Source organism: Mytilus californianus, unplaced genomic scaffold (genome assembly GCF_021869535.1).
Source record: "Mytilus californianus isolate M0D057914Y unplaced genomic scaffold, xbMytCali1.0.p SCAF_7, whole genome shotgun sequence".
In the NCBI taxonomy this organism is placed as follows: domain Eukaryota; kingdom Metazoa; phylum Mollusca; class Bivalvia; order Mytilida; family Mytilidae; genus Mytilus; species Mytilus californianus.
Genome location: NW_026262723.1, coordinates 80,554,842 through 80,580,080, shown reverse-complemented (window position 1 = coordinate 80,580,080; position 25,239 = coordinate 80,554,842). Strand labels below are relative to the sequence as shown.

At 33.3% G+C, this 25,239-nt stretch overlaps 2 protein-coding genes across 6 annotated transcripts in view; one reads left to right on the top strand and one right to left on the bottom strand.

The window, feature by feature from the left end:
- Nucleotides 1–25,239, top strand: part of LOC127707855 (stearoyl-CoA desaturase 5-like) — a 51,358-nt gene that overhangs the window by 9,636 nt on the left and 16,483 nt on the right. The window lies entirely within an intron of this gene.
- The window catches only part of LOC127707851 (spermine oxidase-like), a 73,589-nt gene that overhangs the window by 40,095 nt on the left and 8,255 nt on the right, over nt 1–25,239 (bottom strand). Inside the window, exon 2 of one of the 4 annotated variants that reach the window (XM_052212603.1) lies at nt 17,417–17,500. The exons of the other annotated variants lie outside the window; for them this stretch is intronic. The gene's annotated coding sequence lies outside the window, so the exon portion shown is untranslated. The remainder of the gene's footprint in view (nt 1–17,416; nt 17,501–25,239) is intronic. 4 annotated transcript variants of the gene reach the window in all.

Genomic DNA, 25,239 nt, shown 5'->3' with positions numbered 1-25,239 from the left:
TCTGCATATGGGAGAAATTTTTCTTTTCGGACAAAAAACAACCTCTCTCGATTTAGAAAATTATTTTAATATTTTTCGTAAACCTGATTCTTAATCCTCGACGTTTTTAACATAAGAAATTAAATCTAAGAGATGAAAGTAAAAGGAATTAACAAGAAATCCCTCACTTCCCCCAGAATTAAATGGTTCGTACCTAGGTTGTTAAGTGTCAAGTCTCGTTTAAGTGTTAAATACAATACAAAGGTCACAAAAGAGAGTGCTCCGTTGCCTAATAGTTTTTCTGCAAAAGTAGACAGGTCAAGGTACGAGTCAAAAACCGAGGACCTTGACCTGACTACGAGATTATTACATATCAGTCTGTTAAAGAGCTCTAAAGAGCTTATGTTTTATGTAAATTTGTATATACGAATAACCCGACTTCAAATAAAGATTTAAGATGTGTGTATGTTGTGCATATGAACGCAAAATATTCATGACCAGTTGCTTTCTTTAAAAAAGAAATGCAATCGTGAACCTAAATGCTTGCTTGGTATATAAGATCAAATTATTTAATACGGAACTAGACTGGCAATCAGTTTGGAAAAAAGCTTCACAAGCTGCCTGTATCAAACAATTTTTTGCCTAACAGTTTTTTCTGCAAAAGTAGACAGGTCAAGGTACGAGGCGAAAGCCGAGGACCTTGACCTGACTACGAGATTATTACATATCATAAAATAAAATAGAGAATGGAAATGGGGAATGTGTCAAAGAGACAACAACCCGACCAAAGAGTAAAAAAGCACAGCCGAAGGCCTCCAATGGGTCTTCAACACAGCGTGAAAATCCCGCACCCGGAGGCGGACTTCAGCTGGCCCCTAAACAAAACTGTGTACTAGTTCTGTGAAAATGTACGTCATACTAAACTCCTAAACATATAAATGAACCAAAATTAAAAAACATACAAGACTAACAAAGGCCAGAGGCTCCTGACTTGGGACATGGGGCAAAAATGCGGCGGGGTTAAACATGTTTAGTGAGATCTCAACCCTTCCCCTATACCTCTAGCCAATGTAGATTAAACAAACACACAGCAATACGTACAGTAAAACTCAGTCTGTTAAAGAGCTCTAAAGAGCTTATGTTTTATGTAAATTTGTATATACGAAAAACCCGACTTCAAATAAAGATTACTTTACTTGTATCACTTTATGCAAATTTACGATGAATGTATGTTGTGCATATGAACGCAAAATATTCCTGACCAGTTGATTTACGATGTGTGTATGTTGTGCATATAAACGCAAAATATTCATGACCAGTTGCTTTCTTTAAAAAAGAAATGCAATCGTGAACCTAAATGCCTGCCTGGTATATAAGATCAAATAATTTAATACGTAACTAGACTGGCAATCAGTTTGGAAAAAGCTTCACAAGCTGCCGGTATCAAACAATATTTTCCAACTCCAATGGAAATCACTACACAATATACATTATACTGAATTTAAATAGTACCAAATGCGAAAGTCTGATGGACTAAGTAACTTATGTGGCAATTGTTTTGAAACCCAAGAGCATCTATTCTATCATTGTTATAATTCAAAACATCACTGAAGAAATAAAAAGATTGCTATCTCTGTGCATAGATATAACGCTTAACTTTGATGTCCAAAACATGATTATTGGATATAATCAACATCCTGATAAAACGCAAATAAATATTTGAAATTTTATAGTGTTTTCAGGAAAATTTAGTATTTGGAAAGGTCGGAACGACATTAAATTCAATAAAACAGCATTTAATGAAATATCCATCCTCCGTATTTTTATGAAAGATATGTCGAATGATTTTATCAAAATGATCGCTAAATCAAACACAATCAAAAATTATTCGGAAAAGACGGACTTGACCGTTTATCTCAAATATTGTAATTACTATTAATAGTCGAATTCGCTTATTCTTTACTTATTTTTTAGATATATATACATTTTTTGTGAAATAACTTGTGCCTCGGTATTATAGTTAAAATTATCATTTGAATACAAAAGGCACACTTTGAACTGGTGTTTTGTTTATACACCATTTACCAACAATCGCCATTATTTATATAAGTTAATTTTACAGTTTTTATTTTATACATATTTATATTGCATACTACCTTATTGTATTACTTTTTTTGTAATAGTATTTTACTCACCGCAGATTGTGTTTCTTTATAAGTGCACATACATTTATTTCACAAATAATCATTCATCGAAAATTCTAAAGTGTTTGAAGCACGTGTCCTGTCGATGTCAATATCTAACAGGCATTTAACCAGTAACACAATTTAAATAACAAAAGATTTCATAATTGTTTGTCTTTTATTTGCACGATATAGGATACGTCCAGCGGCAAATTAATATGCATATTTAGGACGAGAACATATTAATGTAATATGAATACTAACCCTGCTCTGTACTAGACTGACACGCTGAACCGAATTTTTAACGTGCTAGTTCATAGGTTAACAGGAAAACATGTCACCTTACCCGGACACATTATTTTAACTCCGAGCCGACCAGTCTTTGCTCATACTCCTTAATTCCGCGTGTTAAGCGGAGAAGCAGCAAATACCAGTTTTAAAGAATTTGGTTTGACCCGGCCGGGGTTCGAACCCACGACCTCCCGCATTCGAGGCGAACAAGCTACTACGACACTACCGAGGCGGTCAAATGGTTAGAAGAAAAAAAAATAACAGTTATATATATCTTTATAATTGTATTTAAAAAGGATAAATTTATATGAAAATACAAGATTTCAAGGTGTGTAGAATACACTAAGGCCGTGTTCAAATTGAGCTAAACTCGGTGTGGTGTAAGTGTACTCTACACTTAAACCATGGAAGTAATATTGAATATTACTTCCATGCTTAAACTTAACTCAATTACGTTCCCATTGATAATCAAAGCACCAAGGGCGCTATATAGGCAGTTAATTAAAAAAAAAAACCAAGGCAAACGTGGCAGAAGCTTAAGTTAAGATTAATATTGTAGAAGAATTGGTTTAATTTTTTATCTCAGCTATTTCAAGTTAAAAAAATGTTTGTACCTTAATGTTTCCGCTATCCAATCCTACCATTTTCAAAAGTTATTTCTAATTTATCTTTAATATGTTTCCTTTAAGATGAGCCTTAAATGAAAATTTTTATAGGTCCAGATATAACTCAAAAAATAATTAAGTAAATTCAACCTAGACTTATTTCTTGCATCAATTAAATTCTATAATAAACAAAAAATAATTGTAACAGGATACTGTTACGGAGTCTCCAAAACAAAGCTCCTATATAATTCGTCGCCTAATTGGGCCGAGTCAAGTACAAATTGGTTTGGTCAAGTAAAGTGATATGCATATGTGACGCCTAGGAGATTGACCCTGTATGTCATTCAAACATTCTTGAGTTGACGAACAGGAATATTATATATATGGTTTAGGGGTGGGGATCTCAACCTTTTTCAAGTTCTCAAAAGGTTGGGGTTGATCCCCAGGGGACTCTCCCTTTATTTCATTTGATTTGTTTTAATGTCCCATACAAGAATATATATGGTTTCCGGGTGGGGATCTCGACCGTTTGCAAATTTTCAAAAAGAAGAGGGGTGGGGTGACCCCCATGGACTAATCCCCTATATTTTATTTTATTTTTTTTATTGTCCCATACATGAATACATATGGTGTAAAGGGTGGGGATCTCAACCGTTTACAAGTTATCAAACAGGAGGGGATGGTGTGACCCCCAGGGTCTCCCCTATATTTAATTTGATTTGTTTTATTGTTCCATACAAGAATATGCATGGTTTAGGTGTGGGGATTTCGACCGTTAGCAAGTTCTCAAACAGGAGGGGGTGGGGTTGACCCCTGTGGATTCCCCCTATATTTCATTTTATTTGTTTTATTGTACCATACAAGACTATGTATGGTTTAGGGGTGGGGATCTCAACCGTTAACAAGTTCTTAACAGAAGGGGTGGGGTTGACCCCCAGGGACTCCCCTATATTTCATTTGATTTGTTATATTGTCCTGTTATCATTACTGAAGATTGCGTGTGTGTCTATCACTTACTGTTTTCAAGTAATAGTCATTTGAAAATTGAAAAAAATAAAATCCCATTAAAGGGTTCTTTGGTAAACCCCTCCCTTATTTTAGCCCCTAAAAATACCCCTAAATAGACCCCAATGCACAAACGAAAGATTGATAACTCCGCTAGACATGTTCGTCTAACATTTTATGAAACCCTAAGTAAATCTGACAAGCGGTCCTAGTTGTCTTCTAAGACGGTCCGAGTGGACACCTGCCAAGGTCAGTGATAAACGGGATAATATACATGTAATAAAAGAAAGGAATTTAAATGTGCATACATTTAATTGAAATGAATAAAATAATCACAATCTTCTTAAACGAAAAGAACATCATTATTAACAAAACTTACTTCAAAACATCAGAATACTTGCCTTACGTTTCGTGTAAGTTAAAATTACCGCCAACGTAGACTACTACGTATAACTTTATTTCCTCTATCATAGAAATTTGGTGTACATGAACAATATTCCTGCGCTTTTGGCCATTTAGGAAATGTAAACGACTTGTAATTAGAGATTTTCGGCGATGAAATATTTCATACAATTGTTCTTTGACATCTTAGCCAAAAGCACATGGGATGATAAACTACGTATGGATTTCTATCGAGCACTACTTCCTATGTGCAACTTCAAAAGTTTTGGGTAGTTCGACGATCATTTAAGGTTTTTCTGGCCATATTTTTTTATTCCAGAATTGAAAGTATGAAAAAAGTGCCCAATTAGTTATTAATAACATATTAGCCAGCTAGATAATAACAATAGCACTTTTTACACCATTTAGTGGGAAGAACACAAATCTAGGGTGGTAGCATAAGGCAGCTTAACTGCCTAAAAATCAATGTTAACATATAGTTTGAAACAGGTTTTGACCACGTGGTTTTGACTATATACAGTCGATAGTCAATGTAGGCATTGTGTGGGTTAAGTGTTCATAAAACAAAATATCAAGAGCGTGGATTTTATTGTGAATATTTAAGGAAGTTACACATATTGAAGTAGTATTATTATAATAATTCTATTAATTAAGTTATTTTCCTATTTTTATAACAAAAACTCAAAAATTGCTGCGTTAAAAACATGATTAAATTTAATAGCCTTAGTGGGCCATTTGATTTTCAGTGGGAGGAGGTTTTTTTCTGATAGAATATTCATTTTGCACCGGTTGATAGCACTTTTCATTTATTTAGCGCGAAAATTATTTTCACTTTTTTTCATTTTTTTCTGCATTTTGTAGGACAAAATATTCATTTTCATTATGTCGTGGACAAGATTATTTTTACAGTTAGTACCAGTCCATACTATTCATTTCCATAATCACCATATGTGTTACTGGGGAATAGTAAATACGGTTACTCAGATCTTCTTCCGATCGGCCGTAACCCCCCCCCCCCCACCCCCATTATTTTAACAATTTATCTCCCACTCCCCCCCACCCCCCCAAAAAAATATTTTTTTTTAGAAAAATAAAAAAAATATGAATTAGTCTACACCTACCTGATACAAAAGTTAACAGAGAACTTTTAAATTCAATTCTATTTAATGTACATGTAAATTACGTGTACATGTTGTCTGATGTGAACAATTTTCATGTACAGGTAATTAAAACCGATGTACAGATGAGAACAAATTTAATGTGAAACCAGTGTTAACTACATGAAACTAATTATAAACAGGTTTACAGTACACAGCGTTTGGTGTGAACAAGGCCTAATACACTATCTAATTGAAAACAGATACTGGTTTTTATATTTACATCCCAGCTCCTTTGTTCTACCAGGGGTGATCTGAGCCGGATCACCCTAGCTTGCGTTTCTTTGTTCTGTATGCTTTCCTTTGTTCTGTAACATTTTGGCAGGAATGTCAAATCCACAATAAAACTTAAAAATATTTATTCGGAAAAGACTAACTATCAAAATGTATGTAGAAAAAATCCAGTGTCTATGCTGGGAATCGAACTCAAGACCTTTAGTATAGACCCACGATTCATACCCCTACACCAGGACGACTGGATGTAAACTCTCAGTTAATTTAGCATATTTAAACAGTGTGTCCGGGGCTCATAAAGGTATATACTATATAGTAATATATAAAGTATATTACAATGATTGTGTGGCGTTCTAAAACTAGATGTTATGAAGCGTAAATGGTTTTATATAATCTAGAAAAGCTGGGATGTAAAAAAGGTATCCCATTCGAACTTGGTGTGTCAGTGTAAGATCACCCCGACGGCCGGAGACACCGCGTCCTCATGGGATAACCATTACTGAGTATATGTGTTTTCCCTGGCAAAAGGGATATGTAAAATAAAAGCAGGGACACCTGTGTCAGCTGCCCTGGACTGCCTAGTATACGTTACGTACGCTGTTCCTACAACCCCTATGATTTAAAACAGAATCTTCGATATTTCCTCCGCAAAAAAAACAAAAAAAACTTAGCAAACACTAACCACTATAAAAATAAATTCAGTATATGTTTTCAATTATGTTCTTATAGCTATTGGTCATATGCTTAGTAATATCTAGTATATTTGAGGATAAAAACAACATAGCAATGTGAAAAAAAACGGATGTCCAACGTTACATTTTTAACAACTGTTTTAACTCTTATGATGTATAGTGATTCTATTTCTTATTCTCTGATCTTCTTGAAACTTGGCGGGAACAACGACGTGTGTCGGTTCTTTGTGACGTTAAATCCGTTATTTTGTCCATTTGACTCGGTGGCTGCATATTAAGTTGGTATATGAAAAATTTCCAACGACGTTTTTCGTTGACTCAACGACTGAAAGTGAATTTTATCAGTAGACATAGCAGAAAATGTCTAAAAAAGGTAAGAAAATAATATACATCTACCAAAAGTACAAATATTTGCCTCATTGTTCGTGAGTTCAAAAATTGTAGATTCTATAAAATCTTCTCTACACAGTCGTTTTTCAAGCGGTAGTCATTTTGTCCAAGTTGATATTTCATTTGTCAGCAATTAATGCGGGTTTTTTTACCTGATATTTCAAAAAGTTATTTATAATTTATCAAAACAAAAGTTAGATACACGAAGAGTACAAAATGCCTGGATTCTTTATTTATTAACTACATGTTTGGGTCTTAAAGGAATAAAATGCCACAAACATTACAAAACGGTAGTCATTTTGTCCAAACGTCTGAAAGCGTCGAAAAATCCGAAAAACGCTTATTTCCGACGTTACATGTGTCCGTCCGATCCTGGAGTTAATGATGGATTAGTTGAGGAACAGTTCTTTGTTATAAGTCCTCATCAAGTTCATGATCATCTGTTTTTACATGAGGCGAAACGGCAAATAGCGGATTAACTACTATTAACTATGATGTGAAAATCATGCACGAGTTTAGTGGCGGTTGCGCAACGCAGTTAAATCAAGGCACTGTTTCAGGGATTTGAGCTATTCAAAACAAGATTTTGGGTTCAACATAGTAAGAAACCATTTCGAAACATCACATGCCAAAGGAGTACAAGATGCCGCAGGAGGTTTGATAAAAAGTCAAGCTGATTTTGCTGTTGCTAGAGGCAAATGTTTGATTCAGAATGCCAATGATATGTACAACTTTTGCAAAGTCATTTTGGAGACACCAAGACAGTCCTCTTTATTTAAAAGGCGAATTTTTCGTTATGTTGCGGAAGTACCCCGAAATAGATATACTAGTAGATCATTTAAAGTCGTCCCTTCAGTAAGGTGCAAGTACAAGTCCTCGAAATGTTTAGTTGACGACTTGTCCTGCTACTCATGTCATAACTGTCGTGATGAAACTAATTCCTGTACTAGCGAAGCCGGACCTTTTCGTCAATATAAACTTGTGCATGAAACGGAGGTAACTGTAAGACTAATCGCAAACAGCGACGGAAAAGTTTCATTGAATTAATACAACTCGGGATTATATAAGCCGTTTTTACGGACGATCGAGGAGAAGATTACTACATTTTAAAATGTACACCAGACGTTAGAAAACTTAAGCAAGCAACTTTAGATGACTGGGGAAATAATTTTCAAGCTGGGGTTCAAGTAATTGAAGGATTGTATTTCGACAAATTATGTGCCAAGGAAAATACAATTCATTTCAAATTTATCAAGGGTAAAAATGTTTTGATTTACTTGCAGAGTGTCAGACATATTTGTATTGGTCAAGATATGGAAAATTTACAATGACAGATTATATGCACCATGAAATTTTAGCAGCCTGTGCTGAAAGTTTTGTACATCTTAAATTTTGTTTTAATTTATTTATGGAAAACTGTATACTTCCGTCCAATTTTTCCTTCCTACATTACTTTCGACAATACAGCATTTTAAGGTGAATTAAGGGTAAACATTGTTAAATCGATTTCCACAACTTGAGGCAATTCATGGTAAAAAGACATCACAAAAATAACAGAGACAGAATCAACCAACAACATATAAAAAACCGAATGAAACTTACAAATTTAATTAATCGACGTCAAAATTCAGAAAACTCTCTTTGACGTCGCATTTTTTGGTGTACATAACGTCGTGTTGTAGGAACATCGTGCCCAACGTTCCAGGGTTTATGCATCAAGGTAATTTGAAATAAATAAAAGATATTCACAAAAAAATAGTGTAAAATTGAGAATGGAAACGGGGAATGTGTCAAAGAGACAACAACCCGACCAAAGAGCAGAAAACAGCCCAAGGCCACCAATGGGTCTTCAACACAGCGAGAAAATCCCGCACCCGTAGTATATATACATGTCCTTTCTAGTGCAAATTATATACATATTTTATCGTTATATTATGAAGATTATATTTCTAGGTAAAACAAGTAATCATTTGCACACTGTACAATATAAATCACTCCTGTTATACAACATAAAACATAATGTTTCTTTTGATGAACACATTTTGATTTGATTCGCATAGTATCGAAATACAATAAGCATTTTAATAAAATAATGGTTTCTATAAAAAATAAAATTAGTTAGTAGTCTTTGATATTTAACAAAAATTAAGGAGTAGACAACCTGGGACCAAGAGACTGTATTATTCATGTAAGTTCCAGGTGCAACAAATTGTCATTAAATAAATAAATAAAATAAATAAATAAATAAACTGTACAAAAAAAAGAAATTTCACTGTGTAAAGGCATAGAATAGATTGAGTCATGCTATAGTTTTAGAAACTACATTTTGTAGTTGCATTGTAAAAAATTAGTTATGCTATAGTTTTAGAAACTACATTTTGTAGTTGCATTGTAAAAAATTAGTTATGCTATAGTTTTAGAAACTACATTTTGTAGTTGCATTGTAAAAAATTAGTTATGCTATAGTTTTAGAAACTACATTTTGTAGTTGCATTGTAAAAAATTAGTTATGCTATAGTTTTAGAAACTACATTTTGTAGTTGCATTGTAAAAAATTAGTTATGCTATAGTTTTAGAAACTACATTTTGTAGTGGCATTGTAAATAAACTACTTCGCTGAGCGCAGCTGGATACGCCCGCAGAGGTCTAACCCTGAACAGTTGGGGCAAAAATGGACACAATATTCAAGCTTGATACAGGTCTGAATTTGGATTATAATTAAATATTTGACATATTATAGGTTTTTGAATAAATGTAGTCAAAGAACTTGAAATTGGTTATATGAATTGAATTCATATTCAATTAAAGATTTCTTGCTGTTGTGCAATACTTAGTAAATCTGTTGTCAGACTATAAACAAATGAATTTCAATTTCTTCTCAATGTCATATTTGAAATTTATGAAAATCAATAGGGGGATTACATCAATAGCTATAAATAATTCACCAAAGTTTCATGAGAACTGCTGAAAGCATTTTGAGTTATTGTCCAAAAACTGGAAAATCCCCCCTTTTTTAATGAATAAAACCCCGTAACTCAGAACTGTAAAATCTAAAATTTATAAAATTCTAAAGGGAGCTTACAACAACAGATATAAACTAGAGGCTCTCAAGAGGCTGTGTCGCTCACCTGTATTTACTGATACTTTGGAAATCATGTAAAATAAGGTAAAAATCATAATTAATAGTATTAGATATTAGATATTATAAAGATATCTAAGATAATAACAAAAAACTGCAAAATTTTTGTAAAATTACTAACTCAGGGGCAGCAACCCAACAACGGGTTGTCTGATTCGTCTGAAAAATTCAGGGCAGATAAATCTAAATCTGATGAACATTTTTGCTACCTGTCAGATTTGCTCTAAATGCTTTAGTTTCAGAGATATAAACCAAAAACTGCATTTTACCCCTATGTTCTATTTTTAACCAAGTCGGCCATGATGGTTGGAAGGCGGGGTCATTGGACAAATTTTTAAAACTAGATACCCTAATAATGATTATGGCCAAGTATGGTTAAATTTGTCTCAGTGGTTTCAGAGAAGATTTTTGTAAAAGAATCCAAAATTTTATAAAAAATTGTTAAAAATTGACTATTAAGGGCAATAACTCCTAAAGGGGTTGACTGACAATTTTGGTCATGACAACTTATTTGTAGATCTTACTTTGCTGAACATTGTTGCTGTTTACAGTTTATCTCTATCTATAATAATATTCAAGATAATAACCAAAAACTGCAAAATTTCCTTAAAATTACCAATTCAGGGGCAGCAACCCAACAACAGGTTGTCAGATTTGTCTGAAATTTCAGGGCAGATAGATCTTGACCTGATAATCAGTTTTACCCATGTCAGATTTACTCTAAATGCTTTGGTTTCAGAGATATAAGCCAAAATCTACATTTTACCCTTATGTTCTATTTTTAGCCATGGCGGCCATCTTGGTTGGTTTAAATTTGGCCCAATGGTTTCAGAGGAGAAGATTTTTGTAAAAAGCTAACGACGACGGACGACGGACGCCAAGTGATGAGAAAAGCTCACTTGGCCCTTCGGGCCAGGTGAGCTAACAATTCATCAAAGTTTCATGAGAACTGCTGAAAGCATTTTTTAGTTATTGTCCAAAAACTGGAAAATCCCCCTTTTTTTATAAATAAAACCCTGTAACTCCGAATTGTAAAATCTTAACTTTATAAAAATCAAAAGGGAGCTCATGTCAATAGATATGAACAATTCACAAATATTCCTTGCAAGTTGGTGAAAGCATTCTTGAGTTATTGTCGAAAAACTGAAAAAGCCCCCCTTTTTTAATGAATAAAACCCCAAACCTCGAAAACGGTAAATCTGAAATTTATAAAAAAACGAAAGGGAGCTCACGTCAATAGATATAAACAATTCACCAAAGTTTCATGCATATTGGTTGAAGCTTTTTTTAGTTAATGTCCGACATGTTGATGACGGACAGACGGACGGACGGACGGACAGACGGTCAACGGTATACCATAATACGTCCCGTAAATGGGCGTATTAAAATTAGTTATGCTATAGTTTTAGAAACTACATTTTGTAGTGGCATTGTAAAAAAATAGTTATGCTATAGTTTTAGAAACTACATTTTGTAGTGGCATTGTAAAAAAAATAGTTATGCTATAGTTTTAGAAACTACATTTTGAAGTGGCATCGTATAGTTTGGGTTCTTCTATTGTTTTAGAAACTTCACTTTATAATGGCTATTGTATAGATTGCCAATCTGGAAAAAAAATAACAATGTTTACCCATTATGATTGTTTTTGGCTATTTTCTTGAAAAGTATTATAGGTTTGAAGAAAATGTTAGCTGAAATAGATCAGCCATATACGATCATCAAATAAGTTAAAATAACTTAATTGGAAATCAGCTCCTTAACATTTATTGTCCTTAAATAATGATTTTTCTCCCTTTCTGCGTTTTGGGTTTAATAGATAGAGATATATTTTCAGAAAAACAGACCAACGAGAAAAGAGTTTAAATATGTTGGCATAACTGAAACTGTCATTAATTTGTTTGCCGTTCTTGAAAATTGTACATGTAATAGGTAAAGAGAGGCAATATACAGCTTAAATAAGCTTGACGATAAGATTTACCAATAAGTTAACATTGCTGAAATTGTGAATCAACTTTCTTTAGCAGTCATTGCCCGAAAAGATTTTTTTTAGCTAAATTTTGAGATTTTACAATTAGCTTAAAAACTATAATAGATAGAAAGAAAATGTGAACACCAAGATAAATCTAATGAAAAAAAGTAAATTTTGCAAAACATACAATGTATTTGTTTTAAGAAGGAGTTTTTAAAATTCTCCACAGAATACAAAAGTAGAAATTTGAGCGGATTCAAAGTAGTTCTATTACCTATAGGGATAGACCATTCTATATTTTGTGATGGGGATGAAGGATGCTGAATGAAATGAATGTGATGGTGTCTAGAACTGAAAATCAACAATTTTGCCCAAGACATGCTGAAAATGTATTTTCTGTACATTCAGATGCACATACGATTTGAAAAAGAAATATGGGTGTGTACACAATGGGGAAAAAATGAAATAAGTAATCCAGCCCTATAACGGGTGAAAATGATTATTTTGTCCACGCAAAACATCTTGCTAAAAAGCCCATCCCTAACCAAAGAAATAAATTTATGTTCGTTTCACCTTGTTTTTGTAGATTCAAAGGACCTTTCTTAATATAACATTTGGTCTCTTGTGGAGAGTTGTCTCATTGGCAACCATACCACATCTTATTTTGGGATTTGGATTTGTAATAAAACCCTTATTTTTTTTCATCCTTGAAATTAAATTTTCCATATAATTAACTATTCTGAATTATGCATGTGTACAATCAAGTCAGTGTAAATCAACAATTCGGTACATACAATGCGCGTTAATTCTTCAAAGGGATCACTAATTTAAACAAAACGGCATGTTTGATATCAATTTTTTTCTGATTTTTGTCTCAATGAAAATGAAAATATATTGTTGCTAGCCACTTTTCCAATATAAATAAATGGTTGCAGGCACTTTTACACTATAAATGAATGGTTGCTAAGGATAATTGTGATAACATTCACCCCTGGCCTTTTAGGTAGGGTCTATGTAATAATTCATACAGTCCTGTATCAAAACATATATGGTAACTAGGTTCTTTTGTATCAAATAAGGGTGGTTGCAAAGCACTTTTGACAAAACCTTGACTTCTTACTTTTGACCTGTAAACAAAACAGTGGCTTTAATCATCCTGAACATTTTATTCTTACTTTGTTTGCTTCTTTCTACATGTTCTATTATCTTTTCTTACAAAATTCAATTAATATACGAAAGGTCAAAGGTCAAGGTCATCTATTACATGAAGGTCATTTAATGCTCAATAGTTTTCACATCATAGACATTCAATAGTAATTGCTGTTTTGGGTAATCTCAATAACATAGTGGAATTTCTGAAGAAAAAAACAACAAGAGGCTGTCAGCGTGACAGCAAACCGGATTTTCCTGCAGAGGTCGAACCCTAAACAGTTGAGCAAGTATAGACACTACATTTAAGCTTAAAACAGCTCTGAATTTGGATTGTGATTGAATATTTGACACAGCATAGGTTTGTGACACAAAATGAATGTGGTTTAAGAACTGAAATACTTGAAATTGGACATTTAAATACCTATTATGGTCCAATATCAAAAATCTAAGTACATATTAGAATCAGCATATCAAAGAACCCCAAGAATTCAATTTTTGATGAAATCAGACAAAAGTTTAATTTAAGACCCTTTGGACCTCAATGTGGACCAATTTGATAAAGGAGCCCACAATCCAAAATCTCTCAATACATGGTTAGATTCAGTATTTCAAAGAACCCCATAAATAATTTTTTTGTTGAATCAAACAAAGTTTAATTTTGGACCCTGATTTGGACCAACTTGAAAACTGGGCCCAAAAATCTAATATTTAAATACAGGTTTAAATTCAGCATTTGAAAGAACCCTATATATATTTAATTTATGTTGAAATGAAACACAGGTTAATTTTATCCATAATATTTTCCCTGCAAAGGGAAATAACTCAAACTGGATAAATAGTTCTCTAAAATAAGATATGGTGCAATTTTTCAAATTATAATCAATAATATAATAACAACAACCAGTGATGACTAAGCTCTCTAAAATTAGATATGATTTAACACTAAAACATTGCTAGAATCAGCATATCAAAGAACCAAAGAATTCAATTTTTGATGAAATTAATCAAAAGTGTAATTTAGGACCCTTTGGACCTCAATGTGGTATTATCTTATTAATAATGAAAAGAAATACAGGTTTAGATTAAGCATTTTAAAGAACCCTATATATATTCAATTTATGTTGAAATCAAACACAGTTTAATTTTGGACCTCAATTTGGACCAACTTGAAAACTGGGCCCAAAATCAGAAATCTAAATATATGTTTATTAATAGACAATATAAGCTTAGTTTTTAAAGGAGTTTACTTCATCAAAAAAAAATATATAGCATTCAGAAAATTAGTTTTTACAGAATAACAAACAAACTTGCCACAAAATTCTACAAACAATTTACCAAAGAAAAGAAGAAAAAAATCCAAAATTTTATTTATCATTTATACAATGTCATTTCAAATCTATAAAACTTATCAGTAACAAGAAATAATTGTAACAGAATGCTGTTACGAAGTCTCCCAAACAAAGCTCCAATAATTCGTCATTCCCATTGTCGCTTGACATTGGGCAATGTCCAGTACAAATTGGTTTATGATATGCATTAGTGACGCCTATGGATTGACTCTGTATGTCATACAAATCTTCTTGAAATTACAAACAGGAATTTATATGGTTTAGGGATGGAGACCTTGACAAGTTCTCAAAAGGGGGGGTGGGTGATCCCCAAGGGACTCTCCCTATATTTCATATGATTTGTTTTTTTGTCCTGTACAAGAATATATATGGTTTAGGGGTAGGGATCTTGACCGTTTACAAGTTCTTAAACAGGAGGCGGTGGGGATGACCCCAGGGGACTCGCCTTATATTTCATTTTATTTGATTTATGGTCCAATACAAGAATATATATGGTTTCCGCATGGGGATCTTGACCATTTACAAGTTTTCAAAAAGAAGGGGGTGGGGGTTACCCCAGGGGATTTCCCCTTAATTTCATTTGATTTGTTTTATTGTCCCTTTCAAGAATATATATGGTTTAGGGGTGGGGATCTAGACCGTTTACAAGTTATCAATAAGAAGGGAGGTGGGGTGACCCCCATGGACTTCCCCTATATTTAATTTGATTTGTTTTATTGCATACAAGAATATACATGTATATGGTTTAGGGGTGGGGATCTGGACCGTTTACAAGTTCTCAAACAGGAGGGGGTGGGGTGACCCCAGGGGACTCGCCTTTTATTTTTTATTTGATTTGTTTTATTGTCCCATACAAGAATATACATAGTTTCAGGGTGTGGATCTTGACCGTTTACAAGTTTTCAAAAATAAGGGGGGTGGGGGTGACCCCCATGGACTTCCCCTATATTTCATTTGATTTGTGTTATTGTCCTGTACAAGAATATATATGGTTTAGGGGTTGGGATCTCGACCGTTTACAAGTTCTCAAACAGGAGGGGGTGGGGGTGACCCCAGGGGACTCGCCTTTTAATTCATTTGATTTGTTTTGTTGTCACATACAAGAATATATATGGTTTCAGGGTTGGGATCTTGACTGTTTACAAGTTTTCAAAAAGTAGGGGGTGGGGGGTGAACCCGGGGACTCCCCAAATATTTCATTTGATTTGTTTTATTGTCAGGGGTTGGGATCTCGACCGTTTACAAGTTCTCAAACAGGAGGGGGTGGGGGTGACCCCAGGGGAATCGCCTTTTATATCATTTGATTTGTTTTGTTGTCACATACAAGAATATATATGGTTTCAGGGTTGGGATCTTGTCTGTTTACAAGTTTTCAAAAAGTAGGGGGTTGGGGTGAACCCGGGGACTCCCCAAATATTTCATTTGATTTGTTTTATTGTCCCATACAAGAATATATATGGTTTAGGGGTGTGGATCTAGACCGTTTACAAGTTTTCAAAAATAAGGGGGGTGGGGGTGACCCCCATGGACTTCCCCTATATTTCATTTGATTTGTGTTATTGTCCCGTACAAGAATATATATGGTTTAGGGGTTGGGATCTCGACCGTTTACAAGTTCTCAAACAGGAGGGGGTGGGGGTGACCCCAGGGGACTCGCCTTTTAATTCATTTGATTTGTTTTGTTGTCACATACAAGAATATATATGGTTTCAGGGTTGGGAACTGACTGTTTACAAGTTTTCAAAAAGTAGGGGGTGGGGGGTGAACCCGGGGACTCCCCAAATATTTCATTTGATTTGTTTTATTGTCAGGGGTTGGGATCTCGACCGTTTACAAGTTCTCAAACAGGAGGGGGTGGGGGTGACCCCAGGGGAATCGCCTTTTATATCATTTGATTTGTTTTGTTGTCACATACAAGAATATATATGGTTTCAGGGTTGGGATCTTGTCTGTTTACAAGTTTTCAAAAAGTAGGGGGGTGGGGTGAACCCGGGGACTCCCCAAATATTTCATTTGATTTGTTTTATTGTCCCATACAAGAATATATATGGTTTAGGGGTGGGGATCTCAACCGTTTACAATATAAAAGCACATTCTCAAATTGAAAGAGGGTGGGGGTAAGAATATATATGGTTTAGGCAGACTTAATTATCTACAAAATGTCTAATAATGAACAGTAAATTTCAAATTTCATTTATACAGTCCTACTAGTAAATTTCAAACTTTATATATACAATCCTATAGATCTTATCAGAAAACAGAAAATTTTCAAATAAATCTGTCACTCCAATGATATTATATGCTAAGATATAACCCAGATCTAATTAATAATTAATAATGTAATTAACTTCAAAATGTCTAATAATATAGCTTATAATCATTACCACTTAGGAAATAGATAATTTTCAAATAAATCTGTCACTCCAATTTTTATTGTGAGATAAGACATTATGCTAAGTCATAAAAAAGATAACAAGAGTAAAATATTTAAAAATTCCACTGTTGGATATTAAAAATGGCGATAACTCACAAAGGAGATAAACTAATATCTTTAAAATTAAACTAGACCTTCATTAAATCCCAGGAAACAACATATTTAAATTTGACACTGTTTGGCAGCCGCCCGCCGTACATCACCATTTTAATAACCAATATTTCCTTCGAAAATCCGGTTAAAAATGACACATTTTGGTTTCCATAGCAACCATCCTAGCACCCGGAATTCCAAATAACTTAACGGTAAATTATTGACTAGAGAGATTGATTGTTATAGTTATAACCCCAACTCAAATGGAGGTGGATGCAAAACTGTATAATTTGCTCATACTAAATGTGTATAATTTGCCTCAGAAACACAATGAAAAATTACCTCTGCTCCCGCGGTTGTAACAATATTCAGTCAAAATATTTTTTATATATGGCATTGCTGTTATGTTTGTTTAGTATCATGTTTCTGAAAAATATTAACAAATATCATTAAATAAAATCTGGTTTTGCTTCAAAATGCCTGCAAAGTTTGTAGTTGTTTTTTGAATGCTAAATTCCCCAAAATGTACGGGAAAACTCATTGACTTGGTTGCCTTGGCAACCGTGCCCTAGCAATACTTTGGGAGGCATTTTTCTTACTTTTTCACCTAATTATATGGTCTTGTAAGTTTCAGGAAAGTGACTATGCGTGCCGACCTGCTATATGAAATGGTTGGTGGTTACAGAGAATTGCTCTTAACTACTGATGTAGGATATCAATCAGCCTCGATTAACACTTATCTCTATAGCAACTTTTACACGCTAATTCATATTCATTAGATCAATTAATTACCTATTACGCAGGCGGCCCTTGAAAAGAACAGATGTATTCCGAAAAGACAGTAGGCACTTCCGGTATTCCGAAAGACTACAAAAACAACCAATATTGAAAGCTATGAATAATTTTGACCCGTCCGTCAGTCCATAACGCTTTGTTTACTGGATCATGATTTAATACTGTATATCGGTTAGCAACCTTACTAAGATATATGGTCAAATTGAGAGGAAGATCCATTTTATGTCTAAAGGTCACTATTGTATTAACTAATAATATGCAAAAATTAGTATTGGAAAAGTTTCTTGATTATCATTGTAAGACCTCACATAGGATCCGAACCAGTCTAAAATATATGATCACATATTTTGATTATAAGATCTCTGTTCACTTTGTGATCTCTCTCGCTTAGGGGGGATGGGCACTTGCTATAGAATGTGTGGTATGTATCAAATGACAGGACTATCAAGTTCTATATTGGAAAAAGTCTTGTTTTACATTTGTCATTTCGGGGCCTTTTATAGCTTACTTTGCGGTATGTGTTTTGCTCATTGTTGAAGGTCGTACGGTGACCTATATGTGTAAGCTTCTACGTCATTGGCAATCATACCACATCATCTTATTTTTATATTGTTTTATTTGCATGTGAACATGACCATTTATGTTTTTCCTGCAATGACAAGCAAATCTAATGAACCAAAGTGAAATATCTGATTTTAATAAGCTTAGTAGAAAGAGAATCAAAGTTTCCAAAAAATTTTAAGCTAACTTAAAGAAGTAAGCAAACGATCACAGAGTTTGGCATGAACAGAACAGATATGAAGCGGATGTCTTAAACAGAAAAATATCAAGCCTGGAAAAAACATGCCATCCTTTCTTTTCTATTATATTAATGCCACGCCGATTTTATCTAAAAAGAAGATTGTTGAAAGGTAAATGGTGTCTGTCAAAAATTAGAAGTTCCTTTCAGATACAAAATTGCAATTGTACATACACAATTGCGCAAAAAAAGACGAGGTCTGAGAGCGTGCCCATCATCTTACACAGAGCTTCTGATGTATCGTCCCCCTTCTGACCGGACGTGGCTGTGTATTTATCATGCACCCTACATACACCACCAAACGGACGTCTCACTCAGCAAGCGTGGCTGTGTATTTATCATGCACCCTATATACACCACCAAAGACAACAAACGGACGTCTCACTCTAGCCAGCCGTGACTGTGTATTTATCATGCACCCTATAAACACCTCCAAACGGACGTCTCACTCTAGCAAGCGTGGCTGCGTATTTATGCATCTCACACAAAAGAATGGATGTCACACTTTAGCAAGCGATTTAGTACGGGCCGGAGAACTCCTGTGATAACCATATTTCTTTACTCAAGGCAACCCTTTGAGTCCGATCGTTAATAGAAGAGCGTGTCACAAATAAGCCTTGGCAAATTTTTATAATATTTTAAGTTTTCGATCGATGTTAAGGGAGTTACCATTTGATTTTTATGGGGGGGCTAGGATGAAAAATTTTGTCCTGCCTATTTATTTTCCCCTCTATTCGGTCCTGTCTTTTTATTTTTCACTCTATTCGGTCCTGCCTTTTTTTTTTTTTAGTTTATCCTGACTTTTTTTTTTACATAAATTATCATCCTGCCTTTTTTTTTTTGCAAATAATCTCATCCTGCCTTTTTTTTTACTCAAAAATCCTGTCCTGCCTATTTTTTTCAAATTTCATACCAAACTGAATGATAGAATTGTAAAATAAATACGAGAAGACAACTTTTGGAAAATGCTTTGATAATATTATAAGAAAAGATAGGGTCACTGTACAATTTTTCGGGCTAAAATATAAAATAGCAAAATTTAATTTAAATTCCTTCAGAAAATTTCAGAGTTACCTCACCTTCAATTCATATGATTTTGATTTAAAAAATGGATACCTTTTCATATATTGCGTATGTGAAAATGTAACCTTTTCCCATATTGTTTGGGTTTCATGTGGTGTGTAATGTAGGAGTGGAATACCAAAATGTCAAATATGAAAACTTGGTTGATTAAAACACAGCAGGAACACCAAGAACGGTGACAGACGAAGAAGTTACGGGAACTTTATTGACCTTATCATATTTTTCTGATATTTTCCCGACCATTCCAGCGGCACATCATAGCACCTTGTATACAGGAAGTGCCACTAGTAATCTCAATTTATATGGAAAATGTGGAAGGTGATATACGATACTATTAAATATGGATGCCTTGGAGACATGTCAGACACACCAATACAATGGACAATAACACTATTGAAGCTAGTAAAAACTTGAACAGTTCTATGCTTTCGAATGGCAACTATTCAATGTCTCAAATAGCTTATAACTGTTGTCTTCTTAAAACGTACAGAAAAAAAGTAAAATTAACTGACGACTGCTAAAAAAAAAACACAAACAAACAAACATGTCGAGGCCTTTAGTTTTCTCGTTTGAATTGTTTTACATTTGTAATTTCAAGGCCTTTTATAGCCAAGTATACTGTATGACTGTATGGGTTTTTCTCTTTTTAGAAGGCTATACGGTTGCCTATAATTGTTTATATCCACTTCATTTGATCTTTGGTCGATAAAAATTTAAAATAAGATGTCGTATGATTGCCAATCCAACAACTCTCCATAAGAAATCAAATGACACAGAAATTAACAGCTATATGTCATCGTACGGCCTTCAAAAATGAGCAAAGTCCATACTGCACAGTCAGCTATAAAAGGCCCCAAAATTACAAATGTAAAACAATTTAAAGGAGAAAACTAATGGCCTAATTGATGTACAAAAAATGAACGAAAAACACATATCATGTAACACAGCAACAAACGACAGCCACTGAATTACAGGCTCCTGACTTGGGACAGGCATATACATAAAGTTGTCTCATTTGCAATTACACCACATCTCCTAATTTTTATAAACATCTGAAAAACATCACACCATAAAACAGTATAGAAATGGGCTTGAGTCATAAAAGTGTTACAGTTTCAGCTTCTATATACATAGAGTAGAAACACTCTAACAGTGGTCATGAAAGTGTCTTATTTTCTTGCTTCAGACTTTAAACTCTGATTGAAGGTTGTAAAATTCAATATACATCATATCTCATTGGGATGCATGACCTTTGATTAATGGGTTTGCAAGTGGCTACTGTGAATGTAGAAGGTGATAACATAAAAACATTGGTCTAAATTTGTGTGACAAGGTAAATTTTGCTAGAAATAATCATATTTCATTGTTTCTTCACCATGTTTACTGCATCGCGTTATGTACAAATTTCTCACTTCTTGCTAATAGATCTGGTGTTCTCTTTTTTCTTCTCATTGTATCATTTTCCTTTTTTTTACTCTTTTGTGATGGTAAGCCATCATGCATGTTATTGTATATAAAAAACAAAAATTGTGTCAATTTTGCTCAATACCTCAGTGTAACATGTAGATCTAGGTACATCATTATGAAGATATGCGGTTGTAAATGACACATTCTATGTAGAATGATTTTATAATTTTGAATAAGAAAAATATATGTCAATTGTCATTATTAAAAATTCAGCTTCGTTTCGGTGTCACTTCTTTTTCTTTTGGCAGTAAGTTTGTCACTAATAAAATTATTGAAATATATGATAAAGAAGAGTTGTTCTGCGAAATCATTTTTGAAATTATTTATTAAAAGGTATGATTTAAAACTAAAAGATGTATTTTTTTGGTTAATTGTCTGCGTTTAATTTTTTTTATGTCATACAATGCTTATTTTTTATTCCTTGAAAGTTGTTTTGTATTTTTTTTTTATAAAAAGGTATTTATATATAACCTAACTTCAGAATCTGTTGAAAAAGAAACGGAAATACCGCAACGTTTCCGATGTTGGTTCTATTGTTAAGACATTATGTTGTGACGTCATTTGCAATGTAAACAAAGAAACGCTATTGTCAGGTAACGTTTTTTTTTTTTATCATATCAAAATCTGAATTAAAAGAATGTATATTTACAGTTAGAAAGCAAGTCCTTGGAAAAGTCCGTTGTCGTCAAGCTCTATCAGCAACAATAGCAGGGGAAATTAATTAGGTGGCGCTACAGTCGTCGGTGACGTCAAAAAGTCCGCGAAATAAATCGGCTAAAAAATCGACGTTTAACTATTTTTTTCAACTTGTCATGCTTTTATTACAATTGAGTTTTAAAGTTTGTAGATTTTGTGAACAATATAGTTTCAATACGACATTGAAATATTGTCGAAAATAACTTTTATTTGCTATTACTTTATCCTGTCCGTTCTAAAAATGATCAGCCATCTTTTTTGTTCGCCAAAACATCGAATTTATATAACTTGACGTTTGCGTATCCAAATACTGAATAGAACGTTCAAAATCTTAAATGAAACCGGGTAACCTATTTCAAATTTCTACACAATTATGAAGCCATCATTTTTTACTATTATACATCAATTTTGGTGACCACCAGTCATGTCATTTTGTACCTGGTTTTGGCTGCGTTTCTACTTCAAAACAGTAGAGTTCAACTTCTCTCATGTACCTGTTTCCAAAGTACTCTAAAATACTGATTTTATTATAGATATGACTGAAATTGTGATTAAAAATTGTTGTTTTTCACAATTCCATACGATATCTCCATTTTAAAGTAATTAAACCCCTTTTTGATCCCCTACACAAATTGACGGTGACATTGTTTTCTTTTTCAACATACGTCATATATAACGTTTACAAAATATGTGTCAGGGTCATGTGCATAGTGAAAATTTACACATTGGACAAGTGAAACAACAAACAAAGTCCTTCTTTATGGCGTTTGAAACTATAGGTCTAAGAAAATTTCATTTATACTGGAAGCAAATATGACAAATTAATGATGGCCTATGGATAAACAAACGCACAAAAATAGCAATAGAAAATGCATTGCAAAGACAATTTCTGGAGCCAGTGGAGGAAAAAACATATGAAAAAAGGAAATGAAGGTCAGTTAATAGTATATTTATATTTTATAAGTTAAAAACCTTGCTTATCAATTATCTCTTTACTAAGTAAGCTACATTAATAAGAGCAAACACTAGCTTTTCAAGTCAAACAAGAAATTAATTCATAGAGATGTGTGCTTACAAAATTGAATTTATTCTAATGGCAAAATCTTGTCAAATTTAATCAGCATTGATCATTATTAAAGTAAAATGCACAAGAATTGTCATACCAACTTTCATTTCTGAGATTAATATCCAATTATAAAATATACAATACTTTGTTTATAAATATGTAAAGCAGCAGATACAGCAACCTGAAGAGAAGAAACCCCAATTTTTTTTTCAAAATGTTTACTTTCATAATCTATTTTGGACTATAAAATACCCTGAGAAATTGGACAAGGGCTACTGTGCTAGCTAATCTAATAGTTGAATTTTACATAATAATGATTTTAAAATTCAAAATTATGTCACTTTCACTTATAATTTTAAGCATTATTTTTTTACAGAATTTTTTTGTCATTTTTTTGGTAAACTTATCCTTTTTCTGTATGATATTTTCTAGGCAGTACTGTACTCTTCAACTTAGAAACATAGGCTTGAGTTAAAAGGCTTTTTTACTTTGAAGAAACTAAATTGTGACTCTTGGTCCCACTTTATTAAAATATAAAATATAAATGGTCAGTATTATTTTTTTTCAGAAAGATTATTTAAATTGTATACAGTATGTTTTATTGAATTAAACATTGTTAGAAGTAGTTACATTAGGAGTGATCCCATATCCCATTATAAAAATAACAAACTGAAAGTAAATTTCATCAGCCAGGGCTAATATTTATATCAATTCAGCTAGGTTTCTGGATCTAATTTTTACCAATTTTTTGTCTTTTAATTTTTACCTGTAATCCTTCTCTGAAAAGTAGAGAAGTATCTCTTCTTAATATTATAATAACATAGTTGTTAATCGACTTTCTTTTATTTTCTTCTTGATTTTTTGTAAAATAAACTCCTTTTTATTCATTTTGGTGGGTTTTTATTTTTGACTGGTGATATCAAGGGGAGATAACCACTTGCACAAATCGGCAAAAAAACCACCGCTTCGTGTTGAACATAACTTGACGTTTGCGTATCCAAAACTGTATTGACTAGATACTCATATCGAGTGTTTGTCTTAATGAGATGCTTTATTAAATTTAAATTCAGCCCATCATTTTTAGTTTCCTCGAAAATATTTAGATTTTTCGATCAGGAGCCTTGACAATTTTCACACAAACTTCAAGTTTGAAGATAAAATAAAGAATAAAGGACTTTGAGTTGATGTGTAAGTTTTGACGAGTTAAAACTATGTATATTCAAGATTATTTTGATCAATAAGTTTTTACTATGACAGTGGTATTTTAGTGAGTAAAAGTGAGGTTTGTCTCATCCGTAGTTTTACTGAATTTTCACGGTCACGTGACTCTATTGTTGCTGATAGACTTGGGGTCAAACAGTGACCTGCTTTCCAACTGTTTAAAAAATGGTTAAAAAGACTGATAACTCTGCTATTTAAATGTAAACGAAAAGACGTGTTGCTATGAAGCATCGAGTTGATAAGGTACAGATATGTACCAAAACCAACGTGTCACAGTGATCCTCAATCATAGCGATCACCATTATATGACTTCATACAACTTTGAATCTGCATGTCTTTTTGTTAAAAGTATAACGAAAAAACAACAACATTAAAGCAAAGTCAACCATGAATTATAAAAAGGAAATTATAAGAATATAAATGTTATTGTTATTGTGTTGTCGTCCATACTCTTTCCGGTAATCATACATATTAATTTTCGGGAAATCGTATGACATATATTGCAGCGTCCGCCAGGGGAAAATGCAACTGTTTGAAAAAGTTCGAAAAACGTTTACGATTATGATTTTATTAGTATATTGATTTTTTATTTTGATTTTTAGAAGTTTTATTGATTTGCTTACTGATGTAAGGTACGTCCCCATAACATTTTACTCAAATCCCGAGCCAAAACGATACCGGAAAAGATTTCTGCGCAGATGCGGGAAAATAAAAAAAGTCTGAAAAAAAAAGTTAAAAAAAAGTTAACGATTTTGAGTTCAGCACATTATGAATATTATTTTTAAAATTTTATGATGACAATCCTATGAATTAGTTATAATAAGGGGACGAAGTCCCCTAATATGAGGCAGGCGTTACCTGTGAAAGGGGACGAAGTCTGTATGAATTATTTTTTTTTAATTCAAACATATTTTAACTTCAAAATCTGTTCAAAAAAGAAACGGAAATATCCTTACGTTTCCGATTTCGGTTCTGTTGTTCGGAATTTTAGTTCAATCGTAACTACTCGGCCATTCTCGCTATGCAATACAATAACGT